The 26,496-nt window shown below is 33.3% G+C and overlaps 2 protein-coding genes across 5 annotated transcripts in view; one reads left to right on the plus strand and one right to left on the minus strand.

The window, feature by feature from the left end:
• Positions 1-26,496, plus strand: part of LOC129615665 (AP-1 complex subunit sigma-2) — a 129,850-nt gene that overhangs the window by 86,560 nt on the left and 16,794 nt on the right. The window lies entirely within an intron of this gene.
• The window catches only part of LOC129615663 (diacylglycerol kinase theta), a 133,609-nt gene continuing 112,398 nt past the window's right edge, over positions 5,286-26,496 (minus strand). Inside the window, exon 10 of the mRNA XM_055530984.1 lies at positions 5,286-5,483. The gene's annotated coding sequence lies outside the window, so the exon portion shown is untranslated. The remainder of the gene's footprint in view (positions 5,484-26,496) is intronic.

Genomic DNA, 26,496 nt, shown 5'->3' on the forward strand with positions numbered 1-26,496 from the left:
GGTAAAGAAATTGGAAATAATCGAAATGTTCAAATCTTCTTGATTGAAAGGAAATACAAATAGCTTAAATGAATTTTCTGAAAGAGTGTGATATAATAAAATAAAAAAGATCAGGAATCGATATTAAAGATAAAACTAAATTCAATATTTATATTTGATGATATAGCTTGCAATAGACAATATAATATAAACAACTATTTTTGCATGGGATTACATGAAGATGTGTATAGCTTTTATTTATGTCAATCCTACACCCGGATTCAACAATTATTGTCTTTCAACAAGACGGTTTGAATTTAATACTGAAATACTGAAATGTATTTTGATCAACTCAAAGATTTATGTTCTTTCACATTGGTGGAAATAAAAATATGGTTTTCTAGTTATTGATAAAGATAGTCCCTACACGGAAAAAAAAATGGAGTGAGTCCCCAATTTTCGATAATTCTCATTTTTGGGAAATTTTGACTTAGCGACCAAAATTAGCACTAACTGCAACTGTTTTTTTTGGAAAAATTACCTCACAACTCCACAAAAAATATGCTAAATTTTCTTTTAATTTAGGAATTTCTTCAATTTTTTTTTTAATAATTTCTAGTCAAATATAGAACAGCAGTCATAGATATTGGAAATAAATCCTATTTTTGTTTGGTGCTATAATCCAAAACTTTGGCAATCACTACTATATAAGAACTCAATGCATAATAAACTTTAGAATTATTACTGAAGAAACTTTGTAAGCAATGCGATTTAAATTAAGCAACTGTTACCATAGATCTTTTGTAGACAATGCACAATAATTTAAGCAGTAAGTATCCAACAAAAAAAGAAATTGCTTCATTTTTACCGACCGTATTGTGTATACAATAGGTAGGTTATGTGATGGCAACAAATTTTGCATATCGAGCTTTCGGTGGGAATGCACTTCTCTATAGTAGGTCTGTCGGTCCGTCGGTCTGTCGGTCTGTCGGTCTGTCGGTCTGTCGGTCTGTCGGTCTGTCGGTCTGTCGGTCTGTCGGTCTGTCGGTCTGTCGGTCTGTCGGTCTGTCGGTCTGTCGGTCTGTCGTTCTGTCGGTCTGTCGGTCTGTCGGTCTGTGTGTGCACGCGTGCTGAACCGATTTTAATGAAATTTTATTTGTAAGTTTATTTCCACCATGGCACGGATTGATCAACTTTTGGGACATATCAGGCCTCGGGAACTGCATTTTTTAGCGGGCCTGTTTTACATTTTTGAATATTTTGAAGAAAATATTCAACCGATTTTCTTGAAATTTCATATATAAGCTTTGCTCGACCGTCCGTAAAAATTTGGAAGAAATCAGGCATCAGCAACTGGACGTTTACTACGGGCCAAATATACATTTTTGTGTATACAAAGACAAATAATCAACCGATTTCATTGAAATTTAATATTTAAATTCCTCGTATTAAAACAATGAACATACAAATTTTTAGGAAAGATCAGGGCTCGAAAACTGATTTTCGGGCCGATTTTACATTTTTCACCATATCTACGGAACGAATTGATGGAATTTCTTGAAATTTGATATTTGAGTTCTGGTTGTTACCGAAACTAACTGGCGAGCATTTTAGGGAATTCGGGTAGTAAAGCGAAACAAAGCCAAATTTACATTTTTCTAGGTATGTTAATTATAAGCTTACTAATGTCCTAAAAATTGGAAAGAAGTATTTACAGACATTTTTATAATATTCTATAACACTTTCACTTAACTAGGCAATACACATTGCGGTCGGATATGTGCAGACCACATCAGATTTTTTTTGGTAATGAACACCCGTTTTTTGTAGGTGTCATTACTAATATTACTGAACACTTGTTCTCTTTACCAAGTGTAACTATTACTGTAAAACAATGTAGAAATTCCTCAATTTTTTTAAGTAATATATGCCTGTGAACAAACGAAATCAGTCTATTTCTTTTTTTCAATAAAGGCAGTATTTGTTGTAGAGCTAGTGCTACTATTTTGTACCAGATGCCTTTTTTGACAAAATATTATGTTAAACGTGCTACATTAACCTTTTCAGTAATATTGTTCGCTATTTTACATTTTTGTTAATTGTTAAACATTTTTAAGCATTTCCTTTTATTTTTTGTGTTTTGAGCAACATCTTTTGGATAGTAGAAAATGGATTAAATAAACAATTTAATTAGGTGATTCGCGCGTGCTTAAAAGTTGCAAAATCTTTCTCCAAATTTTTATTTAAAAATATATTAAAAAATAGTTAAAATTTTGTGAAAATTACGGAATTAGTGAGTTGAGAGTATAGTTATTATATTTTAATTGTGGTTTGAAGAAAAAATTAAGAAAAGGTCAGTAAAAAATTAACATAAAATAGTATGTTCGCCTCGGCGAACACAATTACGTAACGGTCGTTGTTCTCAAAAAATTTATTCGGATGTAAACGAAATTGAAATATTTTTTGGAATTCATATCCTTATGCGAACTTTAAAATTTCGACTTATTAGACTATTTTGGGCATCTAATTATCAAGTAAAGTTGGTTATGGATTCCATGGACATAAATAGGTTTTTTTCACTACGACCGAATTTACGCTTCGTTGACAATTTAGAAATTGAAAATGAAGACGACAAGCTAATAAAGGTTCGTGCTGTTTAAAATTCAATTTTAAAACGTTGCTCTGAACTACAACCTGAAAAATTTTTGTGCGTAGAGGCAAATGACTCCATTCAAAGGTAAGTCTTTTATAAAACAATGTATGAAGGACAAACCTAGTCCTTGGGATCTGAAAGTATTTATGTTATCTGGTAAAACATAATTTTGTTATTTACCAAGGATACTACAGAAATAAAAAAGGAATTACAAGAAAAATATGGATTTGAGGCATCGGTTGTGTAACATTTAGTTGAAAATGTTTATCCTATTTTATCAGGCCAGTTCATAACGTTTGATAATTATTTTACAACATACTAACTTTTAGAAACATTAAAGCAAAAGGATTATCTAGCTGTCGGGACTGCCAGAGTAAACAGATTCAATAACCCTCTCTTTACACTTTCCACATTATTTCAAAATCAAAAATGTGGTAATTGCGAAGAAATTGTAGATTTGGATGAAAATGTTATACTAACTAAGTGGAACGACACTAAAGACATGCACTTGACATCAAATAATCTTGGCGCTCGTAAAGCTAATCTAGTTGAACGGTGGGACAAAAAAAACAGAAAATATGTAAGTGTTGATCGTCCCAAATCAGTAAAATTATATAATGAAACTATGAGTGGTGTAGATGAGTTTGATCAACTAATGCGCTATTACAGGATATTCCATAAATCAAAAAAATGGATACTTAGATCTATTGTACTTACTATCGATATGGCCATTTGCAATAACTGGCTAGAATATGAAAAAGGATGCACATAAGCCGGAGTAGCAAAAACTAATGTAATGGATTTGATGTTATTAAGACTTCGTTTAGCAGAAAAGCTAATTATTTTGGACAAACATATAAAATTGATTAAAACACATTTCTCTAATTTCTTCAAAAATGCGGAAGTCTAACGAATTTCGACCATATTAAGAAACTTATCAAGACAACGTTGGACATTACCCCGATTATGACACTTCCGGCGGTGGGACAAGATGCGAACTTTGTAATAAAAAAACATTTGTATATTGTGAGAAATGTACAATTCACTAGTGTTTTGTTCCCAAAACAAGGAATTGTTTCAAGCTATTTCATACCTCACCACAGATTTAAATTTTCAACAAAGTTTTTATTATGATTTTGTGATTCAGGTATTTTGTGTTTTTTTTATTTAATTGTTATTTTGAGTCATAGAAAATTTTTTGTTATATTTTTTTCATATTAAATTTTGTTTTTCATATATTTTTTAGATATAAATATTTTTTACCGACCGTATTGTGTGAATAATAGGTAGGTTATGTGATGGCAACAAATTTTGCATATCGAGTTTTCGGTGGGAATGCACTTTTGCATAGTAGGGAAGTGTAAATAAACTCTTTTTAGCAACCTGTCGGTCTGTCGGTCTGTGTGTGCACGCGTGTATCTCAAGTTCTGCTGAGCCGATTTTGATGAAATTTTATTTGTAAGTTTATTTCCACCATGGCACGGATTGATCAACTTTTGGGATATATCAGGCTTCGGGAACTGCACTTTTTAGCGGGCCTGTTTTTAACCATTTTGAAGACAATATTCAACCAATTTACTTGAAATTTTATATATAAGCTCCGCTTGACCGTACGCGAAACCTACTAATTTTTGGAAGAAATCAGGTGTCAGCAACTGGACGTTTACTACGGGCCAAATATACATTTCTGCGTATATAAAGAGAAATAATCGACCGATTTCATTGAAATTTAATATTTAAATTTTTCGTATTAAAACAATGAACATGCAAATTTTTTGGAAAGATCAGGATTCGAAAACTGATCTGCGGGCCAATTGAAATTTGATATTTGAGTTCTGGTTGTTACCGAAACTAACTGGGGAGCATTTCAGGGAATTCGGGTGGCACAAAGCGAAACTCTACTAAGAGCCAAATTTACATTTTTCTAAGTATGTTCACTATAAGTTCACTCATGTCCTAAAAATTGGAAAGAAGTATTTAACAGACAGTTTTATAATATTCTGTAACATTTTTACTTAACTAGACAATACACATTCGGTCGGTTATGTGCTGATCACATCAGATTTTTTTTTTATTATTTTTTTAGCCATAAAGACTGTTTTTAGTTTTTTTTACACATGAAGACTTTTTTTGTGATTTTTGTTCAAATGTTTTGTAATAAATTTATTAAAAAATATTAAAGTAGTTGTAAGAAATAAATTAGATTTTTTTGCAAAAATTTTTTGAACCTCCCCGAAACCCAACTAAAAATAGGGGGAAACCTAAAAAATTTTTTCAACTTAAAATAAATAAATATTATTGAAAGGGTTAACATGTTACTTTTAGCAACTATTATAACTAGAATTAATTCATTACACGAAATATAGGTATTTACTTAGTAAATATTTTATTTTTGTAATTATTCCTATTTATGTGATTTTTAGAAATTATTTCCTGCTTTTTCCTTTTTTAATACTCTAAACATAACTTCACATTTAAAAAAGAAAGTCTTTCAAGAGTTTATATTTCTTTGTATTGTAATTAGAATTAAATTAAACATTTGTTTTTAATAATTAAAAACTAATTATTTAAATTTGAATCAATAATTTAACTTAATATAATTTAATATAACTTTAAATTTTGTAACACAAAAATGTATTTATACCCATACTTAGATAGTAACATATGTGTATATTACTACATTTAATAAATTTTAGTGTAATTTCTTCTTGATGAAATCCAATAAATTAGGAACGCCGGAGTACCTTTTCCATATACAGATTTAATTTCATAAATTCCTTGCTGAATGAAAATCCAAAGTGTCCAATAAATTTGTTAATGTATAATATAAATCTTGCCCAATAAATTTGTTCTAAAAAAAAGAAAATGAAAATATTTATTTATTTAGTACAGGCAATAATTTAATATCTTTTTTGAAATTTATCTAAAATATATACTAAAGCAGGTCAAAAAACGAAAACGATCTTGCATAATATAACAAGAATTTGCAATATTTCAAAACTAGAAAATTCAAACAATGTCGAAAAAAAATCAAATAAGTAAAAATTTTTTAAACGTTACAAAAAAATTGTAGAAACAACTGATTTTTTATATTCTGTTCTCTTGTTTTGTACATATATATTATTTTGTATGTCTGTTTTTTTTACTTTTTTGTTTTTAAAGAATAAGCCAAAAATATAAAAACATAAAATTTAAAAACTAAAAAATTTATGGCTATAAGTAAAAAACTTTCGCCAATGCATATGATTAGAGGCTGCAATTTTTTATTTCCTTGCAATAGTTCCTTTTTTCTTTCGTTTATCGTTTCCAAAAGCAGATAACAATCCTGCAAATATTCAAACAATAATCGTTTACAGAAATATAGTGAAATAATTTAATACAACTTTCTTGTATTAACCTTATAAATTAATTTTTAGATTCGTCATTATTTTTCAATTTGTTGACAGACGTTTTGGGCCGTTGAAGTTTTAGGAAACTCAATTAATTTCTTATTAATATTTCCCCATTTGTTAAAATTAATTTCATGAAAATTTTCTTTTTTTCCTTTTCTGATTTTATTCTGTTTTTTTTTTCAGCTTTTTGCTTTTTGTTTTTTTGCTTTAATTTTTTTTAAAAAAATATACACAAAATACTTAAGTATACGAGTATATCTACTCACATAAATTTTTATTAAAATTTTTAATTATTTAAAGCTTAAATTTACAAAATTACAAACCTTTAAATTTTTTTCACTTAAAAAAAAGGTAGCACAAAAAATTTATATATTATAAAAGTTGACATAGAAGAAAATTTGATGAGTTGGTTAAATTATAAATATATGGAACATTTTGTAATATGAATAGATAAACAATAATAATCGATCAGAACAAGTCAATTGCAGTAAGCATATTACAGCACTTCAGTTCAAAAATATACAATTTAGTTTTCTAGCTTTAATTAAATCTTTCAGTACAGACGTACTGAAGGATTTAATAAAAGCTAGAAAAGATATAAATGAAAGTATGAGTCATTAAATACTGAGAGAACCGATGGTTAATCCTACAACAGAAATAAACTAATGTTGTGAAATATCAGTATCAATATTCAATCGGGAATAAAATATGAAGACAATAGTTTCAAGCAAGAAGCGAACACAACTGAACATCAAAAATTCAAATTTTGAAAGTCTTATGTCATTATACCCAAACACCAGTAGATCTAAATATACACCTTCAAATATTGGTAAATTTTGGGATATTACATCAATTTCAAAACTACCACCCTCAACGAGCCCTGGTAACAATAAGTCAAAACTTGATAAGAATTGCGGATCATATTTTGATCATTATTTTAACACACGGAAATTCGTAATTCCTTGTTTAGTATTGACTAATACGTCAATAATAGATTTTTCAAGGAACTGAGGGATGGCATGAACTAATATTTAAGAAGAAACCGGAAAACTACACCGAAATTGATTTAAAAGAATATAAAAAATTTTAGAATAAACTAATGCACATCGTGGAAAATAGGATTCATTAGATCAAATTAGAAGAAATAATGATTTTAAATATAAAACTATAATAAGAAAATTCTACAATCAAGAATATAGTTAGTACAAGAGGAAATAAAAAAGTAGGAAAATATATAGTCAAACTTACAACTAATCTGATTTACTTATCAGATCCAAGTCAATCAATATATTTATTAGATCTAAGTGTTGAGTTGACAGGTTGAGACTTTTAATGGCAAGGAGCCAGAACAAACAATCATCAAAATGAAATCAACTCCATTATTGAAAAGTGAAGAGAACTTAGTACGAGTATTCAAATGAATTTGAAAAACATCAACATTGGTAAAATGGCTGTCGATAGGTTTGGACATTGTGAAGCTGCTCAATATGCAATCAAACATAGAAATCAAGGACCGTCTAATTTTTTTTTCTTCAAATTAACTCCTTGTGGTTATTATCATATTCAAAACAAGTAATTTATAAAATTTTAAGAAACTATAAAATCTAATGAAACGGCAAACAAAAAATATGTTGATAATGAAATAAAGTTAGCTGTCTATTATTTAGATAGCTTAATTAAAAGTTTAAAAGATAATATATTAATAAACGTTGCATATAAAATAGATATTTTAGGTGTTAGCTTAAAACTTTCGTTGAAAACGAAATTGAGACGCGAAATTCATTTTTTTGAAATTTTTTTGAAAAAAAATTTTAGAGAACTTTGAACTTCGAATAAGGCTTTTAGGAAGAAAGCGAAATATTAGCATTAGAAATTCATCTTATTTAATCATCAGTCAATCACAACTGTTAATATTTTTTTTTGCCGTGCGGAGGATGAAAATCTCGAAAGATACTGCTAGACGAAAGAGCAGTAGTGTGAGACATTTAATCAATAAAACTAGTCGAAAACGACTAAACGTTAATTTTGTTCTGACTTTTTTAAAATTTCATTCGTTTCTGATCTGCGACAACGTCGTACTAGGTACTTGTTGTCCCAGATAAAAAACATTAAGCTAACGCGAGAGATCTCGCACGTTTAAGTGTCCTAACAAAGTTTTGATTGTCAACTAGACGAGCTGCTGCGACGTTGACATGTTGGGATAAACGAGTTTTATAATTGGTTGCTTGCTTTTTTATTTCGACTTTAACACTAGGGATCCTGAGATCATTATTACGAACATACCAGGGAGCGTTCACGATGTCTTGTAATATCTTATTTTGAAATGTTTGAATACATTGAATGTGAGTCTGCACAGCGCAGCCCCACATCTGAATAGTTTAAGCCCAGACTGGCTTTAATATTTAATTATACATATATCAAAACTTTTTTTGTATATTGACAATGATGAATCCCTTCCCAGAAATCATTTGAATTCTCTGTTTTTTTAGAGATTTTCATAAACACGATACTGCACAGCAATAATGTGATACATACGCAATATAATGTCTTTATATCTAACAAGTCCCAATGCTCACAGAGAAACTTGAAAGCACGACCTTATTTGATATGGCCTTTTTTAAATCGAAGTGGCTATTTTTTGAGAAGAAATTAAAATAAATTCACACTTATTATAAAGCAGGTAAAATTTAGAACATATATTTGAAAAATCAAAAAAATATATTAATATTTTCATTGATAATTATTTTAAAATTTTAAAAAAAGTGGAAAAACAACAAACACAACCTTCACCTTCAACGTTTTATATGTTACTGAAAGCATTTCATTATTTTTAAGTGAATAGCTTTTTTTTCTCATAGGGTAAGTTAACTCAAGATCCCATATCTTGAGGGGAAGCACCTGTGGTGTCAAGTTGAAAATATAATTAATAAAAGATAATTCTTAAATATTGATATAAATACATAGAAAAGAAAAAATTTGAAGAGGGAATTAGAAAATAATATCTAAAATACAATCAAATATGATTTGTTAAATACAAATTTTATATAAACTTCAAAATTTTACCTCTATTTTTATTTGAAAAAATATTAAAAACTTACTATAATTTATATCAATTACCTAAGAAAAAAAAATATTTAAAATGTTTGGAAAAAACAATCATATATTTTTATGACCGGATTTGAATATTTTTCTATTTTTGAAATAAATGGTATTTTACCAAATGACTCAAAAATTCCGACTGTAAAATAACAGGTATTTTAAAATTTTTGTTGAGGTATTTTAAAATTCTTTCCGTTTAGAATTAAGATAGGTCATACATACACATGCAGGGACATTTTATAAATAGATTGCTCTTGTTTACCTGTTTGTAAAATATGAAAGACAAACAAAAGTACGTTATATTTAACAAGAACTTAAAATAATTTATTTGAACTAGTTTTAAAATAATATGTAAAAAAATTATAATACTTTTTAAGTAGGTACACACATATTAATTTTTAATAACTTAAAAACTAATAGAAAATAAGAAATAATGAAAATTTTTAATTTTATTTAGTTTACAAGAGTTATAAACATATTTAAATTTTAACGGTCTCTAGTTTTCTTTGATTTATATTAGGTTTCTCTGATTAATTCTCTGTTTCTACAAAAAGTTTTCAACAAAATATTTGAAAACACAACAAATACTTTACTTAATATATTAATGACAGGAAAACCACAACTACAAAGTTCTTCGAAATTGATATCAAAATCATCAGAAATGAGACTTCGATATGTTAAAGAGCAAAGAGTTGCTTTCTGATTTGTATCAGTAAGAAATTTCCATTTATGATTTATAGTAATATTATGCATAATTGCATCCATGTGGAATATAATGTAATTTACCGTTTGAGTCGGTAAAACCAAGCCGCCTCTTTGAATATAATTGAAAAAATCACCTCCACTTTGATCCTCCCCCTTAGACTTCATAACTAAATTTTTACACTCTTCACACTTTAGGTTTTTGGATGCGATATAGCTGGCATAGCCAGAAACGTAAGCATTTGCTTCTTCATTAAATATATTTTGATAATTTTCTAAGTAATTTGAATCAAAAATTTCGATATAATTAGTAATGTCAAAGGTTAATAATGTTTTATTAGGCTTTGGTTCGACACTTGAAATATATTCAACAGTTGATTGCATTAGTTTTCTAATTCTAAGTTTTTTTTTCAGATTCTATAATGCTCTGATATGAAACTAAATATTCGCAACCACCTAGCCTTCTATAGAGGCCGAATCTTCTCTCCAAAGTATTTGTTTGTATTTTACCCGGCAAAAAAAAATTTATTTCCAATTCAGCAAAACTATATATAATCAAATCGATCATCGCAGACGTTGTTTGACAAAGAGCTTTAAATGTAGGTACAGTAAGAAAACCATTCCTTAAATTGTAATTGTTCCAATTTGTCAACCAGGTTAAAAACGTTTTCAAAAACAAAACACTTTCATCTTCTGCACTATAAATTGGGCATAAATTTTTGTCCAGCTTTTTAATATGACGAAAAACTGATGTATTGCTCATTATTTTCCACCATTTCAATACAATTTCTACGAATGCTGGAGTTTCTTTATGATTTTCGGAGTATAATGCTGCAATTGTTGAGTTATTGAAAACATTTAAAACAAGTTTAACACTTTGCCTTCAAAACTTGAAGGATATAGTGATTTATGATCAAGAGTGTAACCTTTTTTTATTAGAAGTGCCGACTCTTTGTAATAAAGGTTGCGCAAATCAGAAAAGCGTGCTGTTTGCATTATTCCACTCTCAAAATTTGAGTAGTACAAAGTTTTACTGTCATCTAATTGATTTATCCAATTATTTCTAATATTTTTAAAAATATGTACACTGTCATAAAATAGATAAATATATTTTTCTGTGTATTGGGGATTTAAAAATTTAAAACTATTTGATGAAAAAATTTTGAACATATTTTGGTTAATTTTGTGATTGTCAGTAGTTATTGAAATTACTCTAAAACCTAAAGTTTGCAAAAATTGAATTGTGTTGAAAGTGAATTTATGAAGCTCTTAACCGGTAACATTTTTTACCGGTATTAACTGAACTATTTCATTCATACTACCAAAAATTGAGTTAATTAAAAATGCAACAACAGTCTTTGCTGCTACGTTCTGATTGTTCATGGCAATCCTAGTAATATTATTAGCCTTGTAATTCACTTGAGTTTTTATATAAATTTCATCAATTTGAATATTAATATGTTTCTCCCGGTTACTTAATATTTTTAGAACTGTTTCTAAATAACTTAAATTGGATGGATCTCTTTCAACATTTACATTGAACGATGATGAAATTTTTCGCAAATATTCTAAGTGGGGCAAAATAAGTATATTGTTGTCCCTGATTATATTATAAACTGTTGACGAATGCAAAGAGATTATGAACGAATTGAAATTGAATACATTCTTTTTTTAGCAATTATTAAGGAAATTTGATCTATTATCAGTTCTAAATTATTTTTGAATTCAAATTGATCATCATCTTCAAGGCTGAGTTTTAAATCCGTTTTTAAAAATTCAATTGCTAAACGAAAACAACTACTGGGTTTTGGTTTTATTGCTGAATTCGAATAACTGTCTATAACAGTTTGTAGTTCATACCATCGTGAAACCTTTACAGTATTAATAATTCTCCTTACATTATCATCACTTAAACGAATATTATTTTCGTATATTGAAATGGTTAAATTTTGGCTAATTGTAATGCAAGTTGGAATTGCTATGCAAGAACAATTATTTTTGCAAACTCAATAAAAAACTACACTATCTTTATAAATCTTTAAATCAAAAACCTTTAAATCTAATTTTTGGTTAATTTTAACTGTAAGTTCTTTAAAATTTTCAATTAAATGTTCCTTAATCACTAGTTCTCTTAATTTTAAATTTTCACAAGGTACAGCCTTTTTTGTCAGTCTTTTTCGTTTTTTATCACATTTTATCATGTCTTTTGAAAAATGGTCACTGCATATAACTGTTGATGGATTATATGACTTTAAATTTGGCAATGCTTTCAACCACATTTCAGCCTTTTTTTTGTTACGTGGAAATTTAAAGGCTTTTATCTTTTGAAGCATAGGTGGTAGAACATCCTTCCACAACGCATTTCCTTGCGGGCATATCTAAAATATTTTTCCCGTAAAATTTACAGTGGTTTAGTTAATTCTTTTTTATAAAGACTTACTTATTAGAAGTTTTTCTTTCTTTATTGATTTAAACTTAAGTATCTCTATTAGTGTATTATAAATAACTGAAATAAGAAAATAACGCAAATTGTTGAAATGTACCACATCATATTATTTTCAATATCACTTTTGTTAGCCGCAACTACCCAACTTACCCTATTGAAAAATAAAAAAATATTTAAAAAATTGTACATCCTTCCTCATTAACATTTGAAACCATACTGAAATATGAATTTCAATTTTTTTTTCATTTTTTCTTTCCTCCTACCTTTCTTTCTTTTTCGTGCAATAGAATTTAAATGGGAAGCTTTTTAAAAAATGTGTATAATATCCTGAGATTTTTTAAAATATTAATCTCTTTTTTACGTAAAAAAAAAAATAATAAAAAATATGACACGATCAGTGGCATTTAAAGAAAAAACCAACAACAAAGCCAAAAATTCGTAATATTTCGTAAAAAAATCTGATGTGGTCAGCACATAATCGACCGCATTGTGTATTGTCTAGTTAAATGAAAGTGTTACGGAATATTATAAAAATTTCTATTAAATACTTCTTTCCAATTTTTAGGACATTAGTAAGCTTATAGTTAACATACTTAGAAAAATGTAAATTTGGCTCTTAGTAGAGTTTCGCTTTGTGCTATCCGAATTCCCTGAAATGCTCGCCAGTTAGTTTCGGTAACAACCAGAACTCAAATATCAAATTTCAAGAAATTCCATCAATTTGTTCTGTGGATATGGTGAAAAATGTAAAATCGGCCCGCAAATCAGTTCTCGAGCCCTCATCTTTCCAAAAAAGTTACATGTTCATTGCTTTAATATGAGGAATTCATATATTAAATTTCAATAAAATCGGTTGATTATTTCTCTTTATATACACAAAAGTGTATGTTTGGCCCGTAATAAACGTCTAGTTGCCGATGCCTGATCTTTCCAAAAAATTTACATGTTCTTTGTTTTAATACGGGGAATTCATATATTAAATTTCAATGAAATCGGTTGATTATTTCTCTTTATATACACAAAAATGTATATTTGGCCCGTAGTAAACGTCCAGTTGATGATGCCTGATTTCTTCCAAAAGTTAGGAATTTTTGCGGACGGTCGAGCTGAGCTTATATATAAAATTTCAAGTAAATTGGTTGAATATTTTCTTCAAAATGTTCAAAAATGTAAAACAAGCTCGCTAAAAAATGCAGTTCCCGAGACCTGATATATACCAAAAGTTGATCGATCCGTGCCATGGTTGAAACAAACTTACATATAAAATTTCATCAAAATCGGTTCAGCCGAACTTGAGATACACGCGTGCACACACAGACCGACAGACGGACAGACCGACAGACCGACGGAACGACAGACCGACAGACCGACAGAACGACAGACCGACAGACCGACAGTTATCTACTACTAACATACTGCTCCGGCAGTAGTTGTTGGAGTTTATTTATTTAACTATGATGCCTAAGCTTATCAAAAGCTACGTCCAAAAATATGACAGATCATATCTGCAGTCCATGAATTTGATCGTGAGTATACATGAATATCGCCGAGTATTTTCTTCGAAAGCCAAACTGATGGTTCGGGATCAAATCTTATTTGAACATTATACAGGCATTCATGAGACGTGTAAGCATTGTAGTTTCCTTTTTGGGTAGTTGCTTTAGTATATTATATGTCATCGGGTCAAATCCTGGTGCTTTTTTAGAGCGAAGAGACACGATATCTGCAAAAACGTCTCTTTCACTGATAGTTGGAATAGCTACATCACGGTCAATGAAACTTGTTTCCTGACTATCAAACATATCTTGATTGGCTTGTGACATATGTAAATATGCCAGCTAAATGATCAGCACAAGCATTTGCCTTGTCATTGTCACTCTTTGCCCAAGTACCATTTTTACATTTATTAGGCGCAAGAGGCTTGGCAGGCTGCTTGTTTTTCTTGGTAGCCTTCCACAGAGAATAGTTAGTTTTTTCGCATGCCATCAAATTCTGGATGTATCTGAAAATCGAATCCTGTTTATGTTTGTGGATACTACGTTTAAATTCTTGAGATGTACGGCTGTAATTTGTTTTATCATTAGGATCGCGGAGATTAGGATCGTGGAGTAAAAATTGCATCCCTAAACTCCTTACCTCTGGTCGAAATTTGTCGACAACCCCAGTCAATGTGCTTGGCGTTATAGTCACCTTCTAACACAAATCTGTCACCAAATCGGCTTATTATGATTGCAGTCCCTTCTTTTCCAATATTGCTGGAGTGAGATGTACTATGAGTTTTATAGTCACGAATCTGAATATTAGTTCTTGATGTCATATGCGTTTCAGAAACGAGACATACCTGAATACTTTGAGTCTGCAAAAAACTTCAATTATTTCCTTTTTATTTGCGATACCGTTGCAGTTCCAAAAAGCTACCTTAAAATCACTTTGTGGCATCATCTTCCCATTTTATTTGTTTTTATATTTTTATCAGAAGACCAACCTTCAATGGCAGTCAATCTATCGATAATTTTACCCATTATCACAATCATGTTTTGCGTCATTGTTCGCGTCGCGTTAACAATGTTTTGACAGTAACTGGTAAACAAAACTTTATGATACACCTTTGGACACCTCACTGTAAGTGAAGCACTTCGGGATTTGGCTAGAGCCTTCTTTTGATTGCTGTTTTGGTTCCTCCACTTCTGCAGCTCCTCAGCCACAAGGCATCCCCTGTAGTTTCCTGTGCCTCCAGGCAATTTTAACTTTTTGTATTCCTTTCGTTTCTTTCGCGTTGCCTCAATCTTAACTTTTATACGATTGGTCTATTTCATAGATTCTCTTTATGTTCTGCTCATTAGAGAAGGCGTGGTTTGCTTATTTTCATATGTATGCCATTCCAACCGTGATTTATAAAGGATCCTTTTAAAATTCCTGTAATCCATCACCTTATCTACAATAAGCTTTAATTGCTTATTGTTCATCATCCTGACTTTGTAGGTCACATTTTTATTTTTTAATAAAGCTTCTATTTGATTGTAATCAACCACGTTACTTATAATTATAGGGGGTGGCTTGAAATTCCTGACAGTGTCATTACCACCTTTTGAATACAGAGCACCCGAACCCTCCACACTTTTTGCTGGTTGAACTCTCTTTCTCTTTTACAGGACCTCTTTTGATTAAGAATCCAATCCGTTTGTCGTATGAGTTCTTCCTCTTATGTTGAGTATGTAACTCTATGTTGTCTTTAATATGTAACCGGATTTGCACTCGTATTATCTTTTAGCATAGTGTTGCTATATCTTTAAATTTTTAGTTTCTCGTTTTCTGCCCTTAACTGGAAAACCTCCCTTTTTAAGGTCAAGCAAAGAGACTCTAATTCAGATATTCTTTTATGTATATCAGCACCTTGATCTACATTTCCTTTGTCTTGAGCTTTGGTTATACTCGTATTTTTGTGTTTAGTGGACTTGGTATGTTTCATGGTATACCTCCCACAGTTGAATTTTCCTTCTTTTTGTCCGTTCTACATTTGAAGGGAGGGAAGGTTGAATCTTTGTGTTCCTCCTGAACGGGTTCATTAGATGCAATAAATGGCTCTCCCCAGAATCCGTAGAACCGATCTTCGAAGAAGGTGGACTCTCCAATGTAATTGGATTACCACCTGGAGCACTTAATCCTTTTGGTTTCTCAATTGCATTTCGATGAATCTGCATTTTATACCTCCTTCTAGGATTTAAAAACTGGCGTTCCTCAGGAATCAGACGCAAACCAGGGAGCCGCTTATTCTGGGTCAAACGCTTCTGGACTTACCGCCCGCACGTTTCTTAACCAACTATTACCCAATTAATGCGCGAGGTACTCGCATTCATCCACTCTCATCATCCACACCAAAGTGTGTTACCAGGAAACACCCGGCAGATAACTATGTTACCTAGCTTCTGAAAAGTGAGGATCGGATTTGCTGGCAGAGCTTATGATTAGCTCAGAGGGCATTTACCAGCTTTTCCAGTATCACACGTGAGAAGTGTGATTTGACTGAGTCCCACACTAACCTTTGTCTCCCTAACCACTAATATGGACTTACATCAAATTATACATGATTTTAAAAGTTTTTTATATTAATATGAAGATTTTCTTTTAGAGGAACACTTTATTGAACTAAAATATAACTTGAATTTTCTACTGCAATTTAAAAACCCAACATGATTGGAAACAAATAATTACGGGTTTCATTGGACTGTTTGTCCGTATTCATCAGAAACAGTGGGTTCAGTGCCTGACACTTATGTCAACTGAATTCATTGTGGAGAGAATCCTAAAATTGATGGCATTTTATAAAAGAATACTATATAAAAGACGGATCTACCACAAATTAGATATAAATTAAACAATTTTGTGAAAAAATATGATGATATATACCCTTATTATGATCGGCAGAGCTTATGGCTAGGCGAGTCGAAAGGATTAGGCGAATTGAATGACATTTTAAATTATTATCGGCGAATGCTTTCATTTACCAGATTCAAAATGTTGCTATCGCGAGGCGTCAAAAAGCCTACCGAAGATAATTAGGTTAACATCACAAATATGTACGCTTTTTTGCAAGAACAATTGAATTTTCCTAATCTTTAAGCAATGTCGGTGTTGTTCTCCATTAATTTATTTAATGCTAATTGTTTTTGGTTCTTTTTTTTCACGCTTAAATTCATATTAAACAATCAATATTATCATATTTTGTATAAATGAAAATGTGACTCAGCCTATATGTTATAAGCAGAGTTTTGAAAAGTGATAATCGAGAACAAATATTTAATGAAAGATTTAAATGAGATAATAAATTAAATTAACTTTTGATCAGAGATGATTAAAGATGAGTAAAAAAAGGGTTGTTAAAAAGTTACATAAACTTAGAAGAAACATTTTTTAAGACGCAGAGTTATTATGAAAGGTTACTTACGTTAAAGAATTGATACATATTTGAAATTTGCATGAGTCATTCCAATAAAATATAAAACTGGTGAAAATGTTGAAAACGTAATGCAATAAATTTTCAACAAATCTAATCGATATCCCCAAACTCATGATGGAAAAAAGTTCTTCAACACAAGTTTTAAGAAACTAATGAAAAAATGCAAAGTTAATCATCATTCAACTTTCAGCTCTTTGAAAACATGCATTGTAGAAGGCTTCAATCGAACTTTGAAAGAAAACACGTTGAAAGAATTTCGATTGAACTGAAATTACAAATAGATCAATTTAATTCAAGATTTGCTTCACCAATACAAAAACACAAAGCATCGTACAATTGAAAGATTTTCGTATGATGTTAATATATCAAATTCGAATGAATTATATGTCAACTGTTTATAAGAAAGTCAAGTGTTTATAATTACATTAAAATGCCACCACTTGCAAAATTCAAAATTGGTGACTCAGTTCGCAGAAGCAAGTTTAAACATGCTTTTGAAAAAGGGTTTCACAACTATTTGGATACCTGAAATATTCAAAATAAGGAAAGTACAGATCATAAACCCTGTAACATATTTGTTGGAAGATAATCATACATTTAAGTTAACAAATAGAATATTTACATCCATGTTTAATAGTTTCAATCTAATATGTCATTAATATCCTAAAGTATTCCCTTTGAAAACATCATTAACAATGGTGAAATAATTAACTAATTAACACTTTATATATATAAAAAGTAATTACAAAATAGCTCATAATATTAATCTATTTACAATGATTACCTTTTATTACAAAATAAATATGTCATTCTTCCTGTCATTTTTTCTCTAATCATGTACTCAAAGTAGTAAAGGTTATACAATAATATAAACTCTGAGTTTTTTGTCTACCATACGAAAGCGACTGTTCAAAACAGCAAATTCAACGTCGCCGTTCCGACCCCGATCTTCAAATTTACTGCTAAAATGTCAGTCCAAACCACCAGACCAGCCGTCGCCCACCGCCAAAGGACCAAGACGCCGAACAAGTATCAACTCATTACCAGCCAAACCCCAAGCCCAAACAACTTCATACTCACCCGTCATCCCAGCCTCAGTCGCCACCTGCTGCCCCCAAATAGCTCACCTCCACTTACCGAACTACAATTTTACATTATAACCGTCAATCAATTCTGTTATACCACTCTTCAAAAATTTTTTACACATACATCATACGACAAGACGATTACCGTTATACCACACGATCATAGGTAAAACAACATGTAGAAGTTTTGTATGAAAGTGGCTCAGAAATAACTTTGTATATATACTGACATAATAATAACATATACTTATCAAAATTGCATAATAATAATTATAATAGACTCGCATTTCATCAAAACAGAAATATAAAAACAGTCGTATTATAAGTCATATGCACATATGAACAATAATACATATGAACATATGAAGTAAAACAAATGAACATAAATACTTGTACGAGTATATACGTATACATAAAACGTTAAAATTTCATATGTAGATCAAATTTTGTTTTTAATGTTAATGTTTTCCGAATAGTTTTTTTGTTTTTAGTTTTTGCAGGCATTTAAAAAATCTCACCGCTTCGCACACTTAGATTACAAAAAAAAAACAAGAATAAAATTGACAAAATAATATGTTATGTAAAATAATTCACAATATTTTGACAAATAGTAACATACATACGTATGTAGCATAAAATTGCCTTTTTTAGAAACAATACAACCACCAATACATCCATAATAAGAGTTTGTGGTTGTTTTGTTGTATTGTCATTTTGTTCACATTTTTGAAAAAGCGTCGTAACTGCAAAAAAAATATTAAAATATTTTTGTTTGAATGCATATAAAGTTTATTAACTCTGTTCTCCGATGCCAATTCCATAAGTGCAGCAAGGCAGCTCCAGACTAGCTTGGATGTAACCTGAGCTGAACGAAGCGCCAGCAGTGCAACCCTGCTGTCCGAGAACACATAGATGGTGCGGTTTCCATACCCCCTTTCTAAATTGATTGTCAGACAGATCTCTATTACATGTATTTCGGCCTGGAACACTTTGCAATACGGGTCAAAGGTTGCATATACACGCGTGTCCGGGCGGGCACCGTATACGCCCGAACCCACACCTGACGCCGTTTTGGACCCGCCCGCATACTACGCGCTCAAACCCGACCTAAGTACCGGGCCACCCCGATCCCACGTCCATCGATCGGGAAACAGAACCCTGTACCTGTGGTCGAAGTTGTACCGCGGCAGACAGGTATCCCACATGTTTATTCTGAGAATCGAATCGCTCTCAATGAAGTCTCTGTGAGTGGGCCAACTTTAGCCCTGCCCCGTCCTCGCCAGAGGGAATTGGGTAAGTCTTCCTTCAATATATGGAGGTGCAGTGGCGGCAATCCGATCATCACCTCCAATGCAGCGGTGGGAGCCGTCCGCATTGCCGCGGTCATTCCCAGGCAGGCCAGCCTCTGTAGCTTTTCCAGCTTGGTCCGCACACCCGCCTGCTGAGCCTTACGGCATCATACAATCGACGCATAGGTGACGATGGGCCTAGCAAGTGCCGTATATAGCCACAGTGCTATTCTGGGACTAATTCCCCAGGTCCCCCCGATGAAGCTCCTACACGTGCACAAGGCCGCAGTAGCTCTCCCGATAACTCTATCTATATGGGTGTTCCAAGAGAGACGATCATCCAGGGTTACCCCCAGATACTTCACCTCCCTAGAGGAACTAATACGTTCACCAAACAGAATTGGACTCGTTAATCTATCTCTGCTTCTGCGTCTGGTGAAAGCGACCAAAGTGCTCTTGCTTGGATTTGTATTTAACTCAACGCCTTTGCACCACCTTTCCACAACACGTAAATTTTGCTGTAGAAGATCAGAAATAGTGCTCTCAAATTTTCCCCGCACGACGAAGGCCACATCGTCGGCGTATCCCCAGAAACGGGCCCCGGAGCCTCTGAGAGCAGCGATTAGATCATCCACTACATTGGACCACAGGAGGGGCGAAAGAACCCCGCCCTGCGGACATCCTTTTGCAGCGGAGATGAAGAGTATATCGTCAGCTATGGTGGACTTAATAATCCTATCCTGTAGCATCCGATTAACCCATTTGCTAGTCGTCGCATCAATCCTTCGTTTGTGCAACGACTTACAGATGACATGATATGGGGTGTTGTCAAAAGCTCCCTCTATATCAAGGAAGCAGCCAACTGCCACCTCCCGCAACTCCAGTGAGTTTTCAAGGACCCTCACCAGACTCTGTAGAGCGAGTACAGTAAACCTTCCTGACTGCGTACTGAGATTCATGCAAGGGATTGCTTCCCAGTGCATGGTCCCGTATAAATCTATAAATCACTTTTTATAGAAAAGAAGTAAGGCTGATTGGACGGAAAGGCCTTGGGTGGTTGCTTGGTCGCTTACCCACCTTCGGAATATACGTCACTTTAGCCACCCCCCACGCCTGAGGGATGTAACCCCACGGATAGCTGGCACGAAAAATTTCCAACAGTGCTGTGGCGATATGTTGGAAACCCCTCTGCAGAATGCAGGATATATCCCGTCATCACCTGGAGATTTGAAGGGCCTGAAAGAGAAAACAGCCCATCTAATCCTGCCCATCGTGAAGACTAGACGGGATCGCCAGTCTCAATCTCCGTGTCAGGAAAGTGCGTTGACGCCATAAGCTCCAACGTCCGCTTTCCGTTCTCAGTCCTGGAGCCATCAGGCCGTTCCATTAAGCCTAACCCGCTAGCATACTTTTTGGAAAGCACCCTGTGAAGACGCGCACTGCTGGAGAGTTCATCAATGCCCTTGCAGAACGCTCTCCGAGTCTTTATACTCTTCCCATGAACCCGACGCCTTGGCCTTATTGAATAGCTTTCTGGTCTTTAGACTAAGCCTTGAAAGCTCTTCACTCCACCACGGGCACTTCTTATTGCTCCGCCTCGGCTTATCGCGGCCGCTCCCATGGTAGGCATTAGTAATAGCCGTCGTCAGAGCCTCGCTGGCCAGTTTGATATCCATCACCGTTGTGACAGAAGCAGGAACGGATCCAATCCCATCCATGAGGAGCGAATCATTCGAATTGACTCCAATTTGTGGATTAGGGTACCTGATACATTTCTTCTGCCAGGCCCCCGGAGACCATGATATCAAACCTAATCTGCCTATGATCGGACATGAAGTTCCTCCTTCCACAAAAGTCCACTAGATCCCTCAGTTGCTCGTCCGAGTGGGCACAGTCCCCCGGGAGGTAGGATGAGCACACAATGAACTCTGTCCAGCCCCCGGAGGACTTCACCTTCACCAACGCAGCTACCTGATCCTTAGAACAGTAATCTGGATTGGGAAAATACATTAGCCTTTTACTAAACAAAATGCAAGCCCTAGGCCTGCCCCCAATTGTATTATCATACAATAGCTCACCTGTTAGGCCCTTAACCTGATCCTTCACTATGTAAGGCTCTTGAATAAAGGCAATATCGAGGTGATCTTTCATAAATCTATGAGCTAGAACATCAATAGATGCCCTAGCATGCTGTAGATTTATTTGGATGCACCTCACAGCCATATTATTTCCTCCAGCTCTTGTCTATGGGCTTTGGCTCTTTAGACAAAGGCTTTACATGAGCCTTCAGACTTTCCAATGAGTTTTGGCTCTTTTGGTTGGCCTGAAATGCTCGTCGTTAACGCGGTGGGCGTTGGTTTTTTATTTTGTCCTGTAACACGGAAGAAATTCGGGAAAAGTCGGAACTCCGCTTTCCGTAGATCTTCCAATCCGGAATCATCCACGGAACGGGTCATGGAGCAGCCCCGTCCTTTTCCTTATCCATCCTCAGCACCCTCCAAGAACTTATCTTGAGGCTGGGATTTTGCTTCCCTATCCTACTTAGAAATTTGCCCCTGGAGAGACTGACGGTTGTCTCGTGCTTTGGCACGTAGGTGACACAGACATGCTGTTTGGGCATGTCGTCGTCATCTAGTACCACGACGTTGCAACCGTCCCAAGGCTTTATCTTCCTGTCGACACTGGTTATGGCCTTCCTGGTGTATTGATGGTGGCATGTTACGGATATCCATCCGTCCCTTTGCAATGTTGCAGTGAATTGTGGATGAGAGTCCACAACTTTATCCATTTCATCCATGATGGTGACTTTGATTTTCCCCATCTGAACTTCGGATAACCTTTCCTCTGGATGCAGTCTATGAGTGATGGCCACCTTGATCTGTGCTACTGCATCCCGATAAGAAGTCATTTTCGGGTTTTGTTGAGGAATGTTCCCAGGGACCTTTTTCTCAACATTGAGGGCCCTGCATCAGGGGTGTTGTTTTCCGACCTTTCCTTCTTCTGGGAATGGTCGGCCACAATACCCGATCCGCAGGCCCTCAGCTTTTCTAGCCTTTCCTTCTCATATCTGCGAGCTTCCTTTAGGAACATGCCATCCCTGATATAAGCCGCGATACGCCACTTGGATGCACCAGAGAAATATTGTTTTCTTCCCCTGATGTCCAACCTTTTCAGGTCCTCCTCAGTTTGTTAGATAGTAGGTCCAAGAGGATCCTGATTATCCGTCTCCATCGGAGGCGCCGCCTTTTCCTCTACTGCCGTGAGAAGGAGTTCCTCCTCTGCGTCAGTCGAGAGAAGGTCTGGTTCCGAAGACCCTTGAGCACTAACTGGGTTTGTATTAATGTTGTCCTTAGTATTGTTGTTGTTGTTGTTATTGTTGTTGTTGTTGTTGTTGTTATTGTTGTTGTTGTTGTTATTGTTGTTGTTGTTGTTATTGTTGTTGTTGTTGTTATTGTTGTTGTTGCAGTTGTTGTGTTTGTCACAGTTGTTGTTTTTGTTGTTGCTGTTTTTGTTGTTATTGTTTATGTTCTCCATTTTTTAGTCCCACGAATAGCGCGGGAAAATAAAGTCACCCATGGCAGAGCCCGGCATACCATGGGAAGGTTCATTTAAACTGGAGGGCGCCTGGTATCCAGAGTCCGCATACTAACGACTAAGCTCCCTCTTAGCCACGCAGTCATCGACATATGCTGTTTCACCTTGACTTGGGACGCCCGTCGTCAGCTGACGTATAGACACAGGGCTGAAACTCACAAAGTAAGAGGCTCGCCGCGAAACATGACCACGACACGAACGTAACTTTGATCGTTTCAATCACTCCTTTATCCTCTGCCATTACCGGGGCCCATCACTAGGAGGTGACAGTGCGGTTTTGGGCCCCTGTAAAAATTATTTATATCTTAAATATTGGAGCGGCCTGGTTCCCAAAACTTTTGTGTAATTTCTGGTATATTTTTATTTATCGGTTAAGAATATTTATACTCGTAGATATGCACTAATAGATTTACCTACTTAGTTTTGTTAAAGATGAATGAAAAATATTACGGTAATTATACTATAATCTTTTTGTGTTTATCTACTTACCAACACTTTCACTAAAATTTATTAACTACCTCATTTTTATTAAAAGAGAATGAGCTTTGAAATTAGTTTGAGAATTTACAGTTTTATAATTTGGTAACATGCATTGGTTAAAAGCAAAGGCGATTTCTGCATGTGCATAAGATATTGGAATAATTTTTTAAGTATTGTCAGATAATATTTGTTTTTTTATATTTAATATTTAGTAGTTTATTTTATTTTAATAATAGTTTGAAGTAATTTTGCGAGAAGGACCTCTTTTTTTAACAGAAAAAATCAAACATTTGTATTTAGTAATTTATAACTTGCAAGTTCAAATCAAAGGGACTTTTATCTTTTAGAAGTTTTATTGATATATAAATAAAAAATTTTTTTGCACATTACTTTTATTTTTTTTTAATTTGTTTGTATGCAAATATTTTTTATGTATATGTACCAGAATAGCACGGAAAAAAATTTTTCAGTGATCTACGTTCCATGAATATGTATGTGTAGGTGGAGAAAGTGGATCAAAATGACATCTACGTGTCTATGAAACTAAATGAAATAGCGAAAAACTGATTACATATAATGAAAGATCATTCTCGAAAGCCTATGAAAGTGGTCTTAAGCCAAAAATCGTGAAAGGGACGTTTGGATCAAAATAGCACTCAGCCAACGATATTCAATTAAATTAAAGTTGCGACAAATCAATGGTTTCTCTTCAAAACAAAATGACAAATAATTAAATATCGAAAAAAACCTATATACTATTTATAATAAAATTTTATTATGTATGTTTGTGTATCACGCTTTTTCAATATAAAGATCTAATTTAAAGATAAAATTATGAGGTTCCTCAAACGAAGCAGCCGAAAATGTAAGACGCTTTTGAATCTTTTTTTTTAAATATTTTTTGTCAGTTGTCTTATATATAATAATTAAATTGTAGCCAAATTTTTCGCTTGATGCCTCGGCATCTTTATGATCATCTTAAAGCGTTTCTGATTGTAACTGTCCAAAAAACCCTTTACATGCCGACGCTCTGTGCGAAAAAACTCCAGTCTTTTCTCCTCACCTCCACAAGCAGGACTAGCTCCAGGCTCAGCAGCATATGTGCTTCCTCGTTTCCACTACATACATCATGATACATCAAGATTTTCTATCACATGGTATAAAAAGACCCGGTTATCCTGACCAAACCGTTCGAGGCTGCTGATCACACTTTTTATAGCACCCAAAAGATATCTGCGTACATATCCTTAGATTCGAAGTATTTGCTCCTTGGCCCAAATGCTCCGGGACTCATATCGAAAACCATTTTGGACTCGTCGAGGACATTTTCAAGTCATCGAAGACATTTACCTGATGGTGTGACTTACCATCGGGTAGCTAACCGAGTCCACCCTCAAAGTGTTTTTATTGTCATAGCTAGCGCGGTATACTATAGTTAAACTTTAGAAAAACAACATGGCCGTTCAAATTTACCGTTATCTAAAGTCCTTTTTTTCTAAATTTTTGCTTTCGTTTTTCTTCTAAATCCCAGCATGTAGAAGCTTGAAATTGGGCTTTTAGACATTAACAGATAGTTCATTTCGTTGGAAGAAAATTTTTTTCCATCTCCTTCCCCTCTCAAGTTATTGCCTCTTGAAATTTGTAAAATTTGAATTTTTGACACCTTATATTTCCGAAACCACAAGCTTTTTCAAATTTCTATAAACACAAAAAGCTAACGGTAAATTCCATAACATTAAAAACTCACACAATTAAACCTTAAAATCGAGCACTATGTTAACCCCTCTTTATATTAATTTTTGCTTTATTTCAAAGACTGCATGTATGCATGTATCATCCTAAATATATGCAATCCTAGAAAGAGTTTTGTGTATGAATGAAAATAATTTTTAGAATGTGTGATAGGTATACATAGACTGTATTTAAAAGCAGTATTTTCACTTGCTGAAGGGAAAAGTGCTACAATACAAACCATTGGTTTGACCCAACTTTATTTTAATAGTGTATTGGATATATACAGATTGTATTTAAAAGCAGTGTTTTCACTTGTTGAAGGGAAAAGTGCTACAATACAAACCATTGGTTTGACCCAACTTTATAAAACCTTGAACCCTATCGTAAGATGGTTATCCTTGCTTTACTCTCAAAGACCAAGTGCTGCAGAGACAAATAGAGGATCATCTTCATCGCCGTCGTTGGGCAGCTTCAGATGGCACTTGTAATGCGTTTCAAGTTCTTGTCATGTACAAGCAGCCCTGTGGAAAGTCTGTCCGCAACAGCACTCCAATTTTCGACTAGTTTTATTGATTAAATGTCTCACACTACTGCTCTTTCGCCTAGCAGTATCCTTCGAGATTTTCATCCTCCGCACGGCAAAAAAAAATATTAGCAGTTGTGATTGACTGATGATTAAATAAGATGAATTTCTAGTGCTAATATTTCGCTTTCTTCCTAAAAGCCTTATTCGAAGTTCAAAGTTCTCTAAAATTTTTTTTCAAAAAAATTTCAAAAAAAATAATTTTAATTTCAAAAAATAATTTTTTGTTTTCAACGAAAGTTTTAAGGTAACACCTAAAATATCTTTTTTATATCCAACGTTTATTAATATATTATCTTTTAAACTTTTAATTAAGCTATCTAAATAATAGACAGCTAACTTTATTTCATTATCAACATATTTTTTGTTTGCCGTTTCATTAGATTTTATAGTTTCTTAAAATTTTATAAATTACTTGTTTTGAATATGATAATAACCACCAGGAGTTAATTTGAAGAAAAAAAAATTAGACGGTCCTTGATTTCTATGTTTGATTGCATATT

Source organism: Condylostylus longicornis, unplaced genomic scaffold (genome assembly GCF_029603195.1).
Source record: "Condylostylus longicornis isolate FDR11 unplaced genomic scaffold, ASM2960319v2 ptg000143l, whole genome shotgun sequence".
In the NCBI taxonomy this organism is placed as follows: domain Eukaryota; kingdom Metazoa; phylum Arthropoda; class Insecta; order Diptera; family Dolichopodidae; genus Condylostylus; species Condylostylus longicornis.